This window comes from Oryctolagus cuniculus, chromosome 12 (genome assembly GCF_964237555.1).
Source record: "Oryctolagus cuniculus chromosome 12, mOryCun1.1, whole genome shotgun sequence".
NCBI classification, from domain to species: Eukaryota; Metazoa; Chordata; class Mammalia; order Lagomorpha; family Leporidae; genus Oryctolagus; species Oryctolagus cuniculus.
This window is the reverse complement of record NC_091443.1, coordinates 19,086,040-19,098,313: the sequence shown is the minus strand read 5'-3', so window position 1 is coordinate 19,098,313 and position 12,274 is coordinate 19,086,040. Positions and strand designations below refer to the sequence as shown.

The following is a 12,274-nucleotide window of genomic DNA, read 5'->3' as shown; positions in this document are numbered from 1 at the left end:
ATTCACTTCTACTTGCAAAATAACTCCTTATTGGGCAATAAATTACATGGTCCCTCCTGTAGCTCCCCCTCTTCACGGAGGAATGACACAGGACCCTGCATTGTTTTGTCTGCTCAGCCCTCCCCGGGTTTGCTGCTGGTTCTTCCCAGGTTGGCTACCATCCCTTCCACCTCCGTGGAAGGGCGGTTCCCCCTGCCACTTTCCCCACTTCCGCGGGGGAGCAGCACACCGCCGGCCGGCTCTCTTGGGGGCTGCTCAGATGTTCCTCAGGTGTTCCCCTTAGATGTTCCTGGTGCATGTTGTCTCTCTCCTCCTTTATAGTCCTCTTCCACCAATCCCAACTCTGCTACCCACACGCCAAGTACGCTGCTCTCCTCCAATCAGGAGCAGGTCCTGCTGCTTATTGGTTGAACTGGAGGCAGCTGTGTAGAAGCTGTTTACTCCTCTCCCAGCGCCATATTGTGGGAGAGCAGATGCATAGAATAAGTCTTAATTCCAGTAACTTAGTCTAGTTCGAGTTGCTCCCCACACCTCCAATGATGGCGTAGGAAAAAATGAGAATTTGTACGAGGTCAAATAGATAGGGTGCTGTAGTCAAGGAGTTATGAAGGGGGGATGAAGGAGCTGTGATCTAAGAAGGGAGGTGTTCTTGATTACAAGAAGAAGGTAAAGGATAGCGTCCTGAGTGAGTGGCAGAGATTTCCTGGGACTGCAGCCTTTGACGCTGTGGTAGCCCAGGAAGGATGGATGGATGAACCATTGGTTGGATGAACCTTCACAGGCCATTGACATGAGCATCAGGCACTCAACAGATGCTTAATAAATGACAAAATGGCAAGAGTTGGAGTGAGGACGTCAGAGTACGAATCAGGTCCCCATGTTACAGGCAGAGGGGTGTTGGTTGGAGGAGAAGAGACAGGAGTAAAGAGATTCAAGATGACAGAGATGTATGCCTGAGACACAGTGTAAAAACATTACCTTTTGAAGAGTGAGGAAGAAAAATGATCAGAAGCAATCGCTCACAAGCTACAGGGGCTTGTGAGGCTACAGGAGGGGTCTGTGGTGTCCACAGAAGAAAGGAATGGTGAGACCACTGTGCACTAATGGCAGCAAAGTTCCCATTAGGGGAGAGGTTGTAGGTTTAGGCCTATGATTCCAAAGGCTCATCAGATTAGCTGTCTCCTTTGTCGCAATGATATTTCTCTGGGTCAATCTCAGTCTAAATGCCAATCAAGATAATGGAAATTCTGTTAAGAGAGGTCACCAATCAGGTAGAAATAAAAAGAGTAATTTTTTTTAATTTCTATTTTTTGAGGAACTCTTCTGTGTGAATAACCTAAACTTAATAAAAATATCACTGTCGGAGCTAGGAGCGTCTCTGAAAAATGGTAGCAATATGCTGTGCGTTATTCTATTTCTCCCTGTTTCATTATTTAGATCCACACACTTCCGCAGTGACAGGTACCTATATTTATCTCATAAGTCTGTCCAAGAAACACTGCAGCTGCAGCATGGGTTTAGTCAACAGATGCAAAGATACCAGTCCCCTGTTAAAACGATTTTAAATTTCAGATCAAAGGGCATACTGTGTGGTGAGACATAGGGATTTCCAGGATGCAGCTGTGTTAGGGGCAGTGGTGACAGGTACAGAGGAGCCGCTAAGGAAAGTATTATATTTAAGTTAAAGTAATACTGGGAGGCCGGCGCCGCGGCTCACTAGGCTAATCCTCTGCCTTGTGGCGCCGGCACACCGGGTTCTAGTCCCAGTTGGGGCGCCGGATTCTGTCCCGGTTGCCCCTCTTCCAGGCCAGCTCTCTGCTGTGGCCAGGGAGTGCAGTGGAGGATGGCCCAAGTGCTTGGGCCCTGCACCCACATGGGAGACCAGGAGAAGTACCTGGCTCCTGCCATCGGATCAGCGCAGTGCGCTGGCCGCAGCGGCCATTGGAGGGTGAACCAATGGCAAAGGAAGACCTTTCTCTCTGTCTCTCTCTCTCTCTCACTGTCCACTCTGCCTGTCAAAAAATAAATAAAGTAATAAAGTAATACTGGGAAACGTCTCTTGGGAAGGGAACATCTTTTCTTTTATATTCACAAAACGGGAGACCTTGGCAAGATAAAAGGGATCATTTGGTGCAACCTCCTCCTTTTATGGAGGAAAGGAGGACAACCAAAGTATTGGGGTTCGTTCAAGGACTCTTAGCTGAACCCAGGTGAGACCCTGGAAACCAGAATACCCAACAGAGGGGTTAGTGCTCCACTTTACCTAGACTGTCATATTTATTTATTTACTTGAAAGACCAAGACAGAGAGAGACATCTCCCATCCACTGATTTATATCCCAAATGACTGCAGCAGCTGCCACTGAGCCATGCCAAAGCCCGGAGCCAGGAGTCAGGATTCAATCCTGGTCTTCTATGTGGGTGACAGGGACCCACCTACCAGAGTCGTCACCTGCTGCTTCCAGGGTGCATATAAGCAGGAAACTGAGTCAGGAGCAGAACCAAGACTCAAATCCAGACACTGTGATATGGAACGCAGACATCTCAACTGGCATCTTAACCACTACAGCAAAGTTCTGTTCCCCTAGGCGTTTCATTAACAAATGGGTACTCAGTTTTGCCTTTCCATTTGGAGCTCACATGGAGCAAGGTGTTCCACTAAACACTGCATGGTGATCATAACCACCTATCGTTTTTTGATCACTAAGTATTGTTCCCTAAAGTACTTTGATTGCTTTTGTGAAATCACCATTCTCCCGCTGAGAGAGATATGGCAGGGGATCAGTTCAGACACCTGCCCTTCCACTACGGAAGCTAATTCAGATCCGGGTGTCTTTTGCCAGAGTTTTTTTTTTTTCTCCCACTCAACAGCAGCCAGGGGCAGGTACGTGGTTGTGCTTATTGGTTCCAGCAGAAGAACCAGGCGAGACTTCCAGGTGGTCAGTTCCTGCCTCTGAGACTTTGTACCTGCCTCTCCTAAGTCTGTGTTTTGAGCATTGCCTTCAGTCCAGAGGTTTGCCTATACTTGCAATAGAACTCATTTATTTTAAGTTAGAGTCAAAATTGTTTTTCTATTCCTGACAACTTGAAACTTCTTAAAGGAAAAGAACGCAGCAGAAGTCCAGGGAACAGTGATATTCTAACTGATTTTGAAACTGGATTCACACTGTCAAGGGGGTCCTTTAATTAAACACACTCACTTGCTACCAAAGCACATATTTGGGCACAAACAGCTGATGAAATGTTAGTGTCATGCCAACACCCTCTTGGGCTTAAAATGATTTCTCCTAGAGACTTTTAGAAAAATAAACTTTTAACTCCAAGAGAAAATTTAAGGTGAGTTGAAAAGAAACAACACTTACAATCTGGTTAAGATTAGGGTTAGACTTAAGAAAAACAGTAAATTCTATGTGAAAGGTGTTACATATATCTAGATTATTTTTAAAGTTTTCTCTGTATTTAAGTTCAGTGTCTAGTGGTTTCACAGTATTATCCTGTTTTGAGTTGTAATTTTGTGAATAACAGACATTGAACAAAAGTGTAAAATAGGGATGAAAAATCTATCTCAGGCAAAAAATCATTTCTATAACTTAGTTCTTTTTTTTTAAAGATTTATTTATTTGAAAGGCAGAGTTACACAGAGAGGAAAGGCAGAGAGAGAGAGAGAGAGAGAGAGAGAGAGAGAGAGAGAGAGAGAGGTCTTCCCTCCGCTGGTTCACTCCTCAATTGGCTGCAATGGCCAGAGCTGAGCTGATCTGAAGCCAGGAGCTTCTTCCAGGTCTCCCATGTGGGTGCAGGGCCCCAGGACTTGGACCATCTTCTACTGCTTTCCCAGGCCCTAGCAGAGAGCTGGATCGGAAGTAGAGTAGCCGGGACTAGAACCGGCGCCCATATGGAATGCCAGCACTTCAGGCCAGGGCATTAACCTGCTGAGCCACAGCACTGGCCCTTATAACTTAGTTACTATACCCATGATCAAAGCATGATCACCGCCTTGTGGTGCCATTCCCTAATTACAGGTTTCACCCCTCCAGTGACTAAAACTTTTAAAGACTGGACTTACAACTTAAAGTATAAAAAAACACAGTGGCTGGGGCCGGCATAGTGGTGTAGTAGGCTAAATCTCCTGTGCCACAGGCATCCCATATGGATGCCAGTTCCTGACCCAGCTGCTCCTCTTCTGATCCAATGCCTTGTTTATGGCCTGGAAGAGCAGTGGAGGATGGACCAAGTGCTTGGGCCCCTTCTCCTGCATGGGAGACTGGGAAGAATCTCCTGGGCCCTGGTTTCAGATTGGCTCAGCTCTGGCTGTTGAGGGAGTGAACCTGTGGATGAAAGACCTTTCTCTCTTTCTGTCCTTCTCTCTGTCTGTAACTCTACCTCTCAAATAAATAAAATATTTTTTTAAAAACCCATAGTGGTATTAAGACAGCCTAGATATTCAATTATATTACTCTGTGTGTCAATTCTTCATCCTAAGATTTATAAATCAGAATGTTGAGCTAACAACTCTTTGGAAACCGGAAGTTGAGCCCTTCAATTGTAGTACCCATGCAGATGACATTATAAGCAGAGCTATAAGAGTTTCAGTTGTAGTAATAGGAAGGACCAGTCATGAAAGACTTTATAGTTGGGAAAAGCAAAACTCAGACTGAGGTAATAATCCTTTTATCTAAGTTGCAAAGAAAATCTATCCACCAAAAGAGTCATCCAGAATATCATATATCAAATTGTTCATTTAAGCAGAGAGAAGCCAACATGAATGTCTAACACTTTAAAAATCATTTTCAAAGACTGCATGGAAAATGAAAAATTTTACTACATAATCCACATTGCCTTTGGAACATAAACCATCTGTTGTGTTTATACGAAAGGTGTTAACATTTTTGAAGGAAAGGATATGCACTGAGCTTCACAGCCAAGGGTGGCAGGAAGGACAGGGGTTCATGTATAAATACGTAAATATGAAAACCCAGCCCCAGATTTCAGAGCACAGATAATTTATCACCAGAAGTTGCTAACACCAGGAGCTGTGCTACTGTGGCTTTTCAACTGCTTAGCGCGGGCCTCGGTGCAGCTGATATAGGGATGTGTAGGCGATGTTAGAAACACCGGCCCTCCACCCTACTGATTTGGAAAGTATGTACTTTGAAAGTGCAAGTTTCATATTCAGAAGCCAAGACACAAATTAGATTTTTTTTTTTTTTGGACAGGCAGATTTAGATCATGAGAGAGAGAGAGAGAGAGACAGAGAGAGACAGAGAGAAAGGTCTTCCTTCCATTGGTTCACCCCCCAGATGGCCGCTACGGCTGGTGCACTGCACCAATCCAAAGCCAGGAGCCAGGTGCTTCCTCCTGGTCTCCCATACAGGTACAGGGCCCAATCACCTGGGCCATCCTCCACTGCCTTCCCGAGCCACAGCAGAGAGCTGGACTGGAAGAGGGGCAACCAGTAGAGAACCGGTGCCCCAACCAGGACTAGAACCCAGAGTACCGGTGCCGCAGGCAGCGGATTAGCCTAGTGAGCCATGGCACCAGCCAATGATGGGTTTTTAAGACATATCTCTGCTACAAGAAGTGTTGGTTTTCTTTTAAACACACACACCCAAACCAAAAGCTGATCATGTCTTCTAAAATCATTTTATGCATCCAAAGCTAAGTAGGAAATATGCAGTCAACTAATAATTTAGGTATATCCAAGAAGACACATTTTTGACAGCATGAAAATGTGAGGGAAACAAGATTACTTTCAAAATGCAGACAAACACTTTAAAAACAGACATTTTCAAGAGTGACACATGTTGAAAAATATTAGTCTACTTTTTCCATTGATGGATGGGTAATATTAAGGAAGAAATGCTCATATAATAATGTAAACACTGACTTTAAACATTTGAAAACTTTCCTTAGGAAAAACTTCAAACATATGCAACAGAATGGAGGGTAGTATATTGAACTTTCAAGTGTCCATTAACCAGCCATAATAGTCTAGGCATGACACAGCAATGTGGACAGCAAGCTCTTTAGGTCAAGACTCTTGACCTTTTTTTTTTTTCTTCTGACACTCAGTTTTTTCATGCTACAGTAATATTAATACACAGAGAACAGAGTCAGTGCAGTTCATAGACACAATGCTGAGAATATAATGCTATTCTATTCCTCCCTCCCACTCATCCCTCTCTCCCTCCCGCCTTTCCTTCCTTCTCCTATTTCTTTTTTAGTTTTGGAGATAGCATATTTTTAATTTACATTATAGTTGAGGGCTTTATGCTCCAAAAGAACTGTTTAGCTTTACTGTATCCCATGACTACCACCTGTATTTTTAAACACACCTGCTGTTTTAAAAATATGAACATATTATTTTTAGAACAAAAATTATGTTGGAGGGACCTTAGAAATTATCTAATCATCCATATTCTATTCAAAACCTCTTTACCCAAGATTCCCATCCAGGATAACTCCTAGAAACAATAAGAATCATTAGAAGTTGAGGATAACTGCTTTATGAATCAGCAGGTTCCTCTTCCCTGGGAAGACTGAGACATGGCTGGAGTTCAGCGAATACTTTCCGTGGTGTGGTGAAACGTGTGTTTGGAAGACAAACAGGCCTGAGTTTGGTCCTTGGCTTTGCTACTTGCTAGCTGTGGCTCTCTTTTGAGCCTCCATTCCTTCCTTACAGGGTTGCTGTTAGGATCCAACAGACAACATGAATAAAACGTCTAGCACATGTAAGAAGACACTTGCTAGACAACGCTTTCATCTTCCTTCCCTCCCAAAATAAACTGCATATCATGACAGAAAAAGCAAACAAGAAAGATAAAGAAGTGTTTGACTAAATTAGGTTACAAACAAGTATAATTTTTACACTGTCTCATTATGCTAGAATTTACTTAAATATGAAATTGGTAGATTTTTTCCTAAACAAGCCACATGTGCCCCATGTTAAGGAGCTGGAGAATACAGGGCATTCATGCCAGCTATTAAGTGAGGACAACACAGAGCAAATCACTCCAGATATGGGTGGCAATAAGCACTCAATTCTTTGTCTTTTTGTCACAGTCTTAGAAAAATAAACACCCCATTTAGGAAAAGAAAAATGTTTTTACTATCCAACATGGGAAGTGAGATACACAGCAGACCCATAGAATGGCAGATGTCCTAAACAGCACTCTGGCCTCAGAATCAGCCCTTAAGGCATGTGGATCTGGCTGAAAAGCCCATGAGAGTATTTCAGGCATGGAAAGCCAAGACACTCTGGGGAAAAAAAAAAACCTAAATGAAAGATCTCCACGTGTGAGATCCCAGTGGAAAGAACGGGTCATCAAAGAAGGAGGTACCTTTCCCTGAAGGGAGGAGAGAACCTCCACTTTGACCATGGCCTTGTCTAAATATGATCAGAGTCGGTGAACTCAGGGGGCTTCCATAGCCTTGGCAGCTCATGACAAGAGCCTAGGGTGATTACTGATGCCATAACCAAGAGTGTCAATTTGTTAAGTCAACAACAGGAGTCACTGTGCACTTACTCCTCATGTAGGATCTTTGTCCTTAGTGTGCTGTACATTGAGATTTAATGCTATAACTAGTACTCAAACAGTATTTTTCACTTTATGTTTCTGTGTGGGAGCAAACTGTTGAAATCTTTACTTAATGTATGCTAAACTGATCTTCTGTATATAAAGAGAATCGAAAATGAATCTTGATATGAATGGAAGGGGAGAGGGAGTGGATAAGGGGAGGGTTGCGGGTTGGAGGGATGTTATGGGGGGAAGCCATTGTAATCAATATTATGTACTTTGGAAATTTATATTCATTAAATAAAAGTTTAAAAAAAAGAAAAATGTTTTGAGAGAAAGGAAGAGAACCCCATGGAAAGGAAATGGAAAAAATGTTAAGACTGATAAAAATCTTTTTAAAAAAAGATTATTTATTTATTTGAGAGAGAGTTACAGACAATGAGAGGGAGAGACAGAGAAAGAGGTCTTCCATTCTCTGGTTCAAATGGCCACAACAGCCGGAGCTGTGCCAACCGAAGCCAGGAGCCAGGGGCTTCTTCTGGGTCTCCCACGTGGGTACAGGGCCCCAAGCATCTGGTCCATCTTCTACTGCTTTCCCAAGCCATAGCAGAGAGCTGGATCAGAAGAGGAGCAGCCAGGACTAGACCCTGTGCCCATATGGGATGCCAGTGCCACAGTGGAGGATTAACCTACTGCGCCACAATGCTGCCCCCCAATAAAATCCTTAATTACCCCTTTTTTCACTAGATGCAATGGCACAGTACTCCGGATCAGGGACTTCAGGACTTACTGCCTATAAACCTCTGTAAAGCAGAGTCCCATGGAGCCTTGTGCCTGTGGAGAGCATCTCTCTCGGGAACAGCTGGCTCTCTCTGAGTCTCAGTGCTCACCCCGGAGGCGGGGACTACCTAACAGCTACATGAGGCATCATCATTCATCTATACGGAGCCTATGATGTTTAAAGTCTCCTTCCTAGTCATATCTGCCAGGTAACAAGTACTGATCTCACTGACTTATACAACTCAATGGGGCGTTTGAGATTCTCCCCACGTTTTTTCTTCTCATCTATGATGCATAGGGTTTTGGCAATTTCATTGCAGATGTCTTTTCTTCCTGAATATGGTATTCTGCATTCCCTCTTCCCACAGATGTTCATCAGCCATCAAAGGAAAGGTGATTCTGTTTCAAAAGCCTCACTAGTAGAGTTATTTATTGAGGGTGCTGCTGTCAGTCTGTTCTGCATGACATATCAGCCCCAGACGTGTTGGCTTACAAAAAGCACCACTTTAGTATATTTCGCCATCCTGCAGGTTGACCAGGGGTTGCTGTGCTGGTTTCAGCTGAGTCATGGTGCACCTGCTTTCAGTCGCAGGACTCCCAGGCCAGAAGGCTGAGGTGGCCTCAGGTGTAGCAGCCAATGCCAGCTGTTGGCTGGGGTAGCTCAGCTCTCCTCTGCTGAGCCACACAGCTCCAGTAAGCGGGAGGGGCTTTCCTGCATGACTGTCTCATCGTAGCGCCCGTGTCCCTGGTGTTCTGAAACAGCAAGGGCAAGATCTCTTAGTCTAGCTTGGGGAGACGCATAATGTCACTGTCGTTGTATTCTATTGGTCCAAACAAGTCAAGAAACCAAACCACACTCGAGGGATGGGGAAGCAGACTCGAGTTTTCAATGAGAGAAGTCACATCTATTCTGCAAGAAAGGCTTGCAAGAGAAATGGTGCAACAGGGGCCGGCAGTGTGGCATAGCAGGTTAAGGCGCTGCCTGCAGTGCTGGCATCCCCTATGGGTGCCAGTTTGCATCCCGGCTGCTCCTCTTCCTATTCAGCCCTCTGCTATGGCCTGGGAAAGCAGTAGAGGATGGCCCACATTCTTGGGCCCCTGCATCTGCGTGGGAGACTCAGAAGAAGCTGCTGGTTCCTGGCTTTGGGTCAGCAGAGTTGATCTTTGGGGAGTGAACCAGTAGATGGAAGTCTCTCTCTCTCTCTCTCTGCCTCTCCTTCTTTCTCTGTGTAACGGTGACTTTTAAATAAATAAATAAGCTTTTTTTAAAAAGGGGAAATGGTACAGTTATCTTTGATCATTACTATTTTTAGCTGATATATAGAGAGCATGCAAGTTTATGGGGTACCAGGTGATGGTCCGATTGATGCATACATTGGGTAATGCTCAAATCAATCTAAACATATCTACCTCCTAAAATCTTTATCATTTCTTTATGGCAGAAACAACCAAAGTTCTGGCGGGCCTGGAGGAGCGCGGCAACGTGCAGAGATTGCGAGGCGACCGGGGCCAGCTGGGCCGGGAGCCGCGCCAGTTGGAGCCCCTGGCTGAGGGCGGTCAGCCAGCTTCTCAGCGCCCATCCCTCCGGAGAGCAGCTGGGGGGGCATGACCGACCCCCCAGGGGCGCCGCCTCCGGCACTCGCAGGCCACGGGTGAAGAAGAAGGTCCGTACCTGCTCGGCCCGGAGTGAGGAGGCGCCCCCGGCCGAGGAGGTGACCCCAGACGAGGTGATCCAGGCGGAGGAGGTGACCGAGACCAAGGAAATGGCGGCAGCTGGGCTCAGCGTGACTGTCACCCACAGCAATGATAAGCATGACCTTCATGTCACCCCTCAGCAGGGCAGCAGCAAACCAATTGTCCAAGACCTGGTCCAGATTGTTGAAGAGGCCATAGGGGTTCCACTGCCTTTCCAGAAACTCATATTTAAGGGAAAATCTCTGAAGGAAATGGTTGCCGGGTCATGTTAATTGGGGAAAAGAACTGTCCAGAGGAAGAGGTAGAACTAAAGAAGTTGAAGGATTTGGAGAAGTCTGTGGAGAAGATAGCCAGCCAACTAGAAGAGTTGAATAAAGAACTCAATGGAATCCAACAGCTCTCTGCTATGGCTTGGGAAAGCAATGGAAGATGGCCCAAGTCCTTGGGACCCTGCACCCATGTGGGAGACCCGGAAGAAGCTCCTGGCTCCTGGCTCCTGGCTTTGGATTGACTCAGCTCTAGCCGCTGAGACTGCTTGGGAAGTGAACCAGTGGATGGAAGACTTTCTTTGCCTCTGCCTCTGCCTCTCTGTAACTCTGCCTTTCAAAGAAATAATAATAAAGAAAGCAATATATGTTGATAAATGAAAGTGTTAAATGCATGTACAGGCACTAATACAGAAAATAAAAATTATCTATAACCATTAAAAAAAAATTCTGTCTTTTACATTATCTTGTCATCATCTATAGGCATTCCACCATGAACAGGGCACAGAGCTTGTTTTTCCTATCCAAGCATAACTCAGCACCTGTGACTCAGCTCTTCTCCTCTCACCCTACTCTCCCCAACCTCGAGTGACCACCCTGCTAGTCTCAACATCTGTGAGGCTATCTTGTTAGGTGCCCTCTGTGAGTGAGATAGTACAGCCCTTGTCTTTCTGTGCCTGGCTTCTTTGAAAACATTTCACCACAGAATTTTCTACACGGTGGCGTTAGATTCAGTGTCTTCCCTTCTAAGAACCGAGCTGTCATTTCTGAAACCCAAACACAGCACAATGCAGCTGCCTGTGGTCTCCCAAGAATTAGAATCTAAGCCTTTTGTTAGAATTCTAATCTCTCTTGTTGTTTTAACTGCATTCACAATCCTTTTATCCCCACCTAGAAGTTTGAGAGAGAATAAAAAAGGTGCTTCCCCCTCCTCTCCCAGTAACATATTCCCCCTAGATGAGAAGAACAATGTGGAAAAAATATCTGTGACTGATAATCCAGCAACTGCTTCCAGGGAGCATCCATGCAGTAAAATCTTGAAGGTCTGTCTATCTGAAGAGAATTTAACTGGGAGGGCAGGGTGGCGACCCACGCGCAGCCCGTGACATCATAGAACAGGGCAGCCCCTCTATGTTCAGCAGACCCAGGCACAAGCCGAGAAGCAACAGGAGGGCGACAGGTGCGTGGGTCGTGCCTGGATGAGGACTCAGAGGACTGGAGATCTGGCCTCTGCTTCTGCCGTGAGTGGCTTCTGAGCAGGAGCCTGAGCCCCGGTCTGCTTCTGTGCGGTGATATTGCAATTGCCCACGGGATGTGCAGAAGGCATCTTAGATGTCTCTGGTGAGACAAAATTATGCACTACCAACATTTTTCCCCAAATTGTGATGGTGGCTTATTCATGGGACTTTTTAAAAAAGATTTATTTATTTATTTGAAAGATAGAGTTACAGAGAACAGAGGCAGAGAGAAAGAGAGAGCTTTTCCATCCACCGGTTCACTCCCCAGATGGCTGCAACAGCTGGAACTGCATCAATAGGAAGCCAGGAGCCAGGGGCTTCCTCTGGATCTCCCATGTTGGGGGAGGGGCCCAGGGACTTGTGCTGTCTTCCACTGCTTTCCCAGGCCATAGCAGAGAGCTGGATCGAAAGAGGAGCAGCCGGGACTAGAACAGACATTCACAGGGGATGCTGGCACTGTAGGTGGCAGCTTTACCTGCTATGGCACAGCACTGGCCCCCATCATGGGACTTTTTAAATAAGAGGTTGAAAAAAAGAAATAAGAGGTTGAAGTGCAAATGGGAATTTACTGTTAAGTTGCAAAAAATCTTATTTGGAAAAAAAATCACCAAGTTATTATAGAGTATTTGGAAGCTGAAATTCAATTCCCTAGTCAACATACTAAATGATAATGAGAAACACTGTACATATTTCTTCCTATAAATCAATGATTAATATCTTCTTAGAAGATTTTATGGATGATTTTTCAAGGTGTCAGATGCTTACTGGGTGTTTTTGCTGGC

At 45.2% G+C, this 12,274-nt stretch overlaps 1 protein-coding gene and 1 pseudogene across 1 annotated transcript in view; one reads left to right on the top strand and one right to left on the bottom strand.

Annotated features, from left to right (window-relative positions):
- LOC138844575 (BAG family molecular chaperone regulator 1-like) overlaps positions 1–10,702 on the top strand; it is a 47,676-nt pseudogene extending 36,974 nt beyond the window's left edge.
- SLC35F4 (solute carrier family 35 member F4) overlaps positions 1–12,274 on the bottom strand; it is a 263,339-nt gene that overhangs the window by 133,259 nt on the left and 117,806 nt on the right. The window lies entirely within an intron of this gene.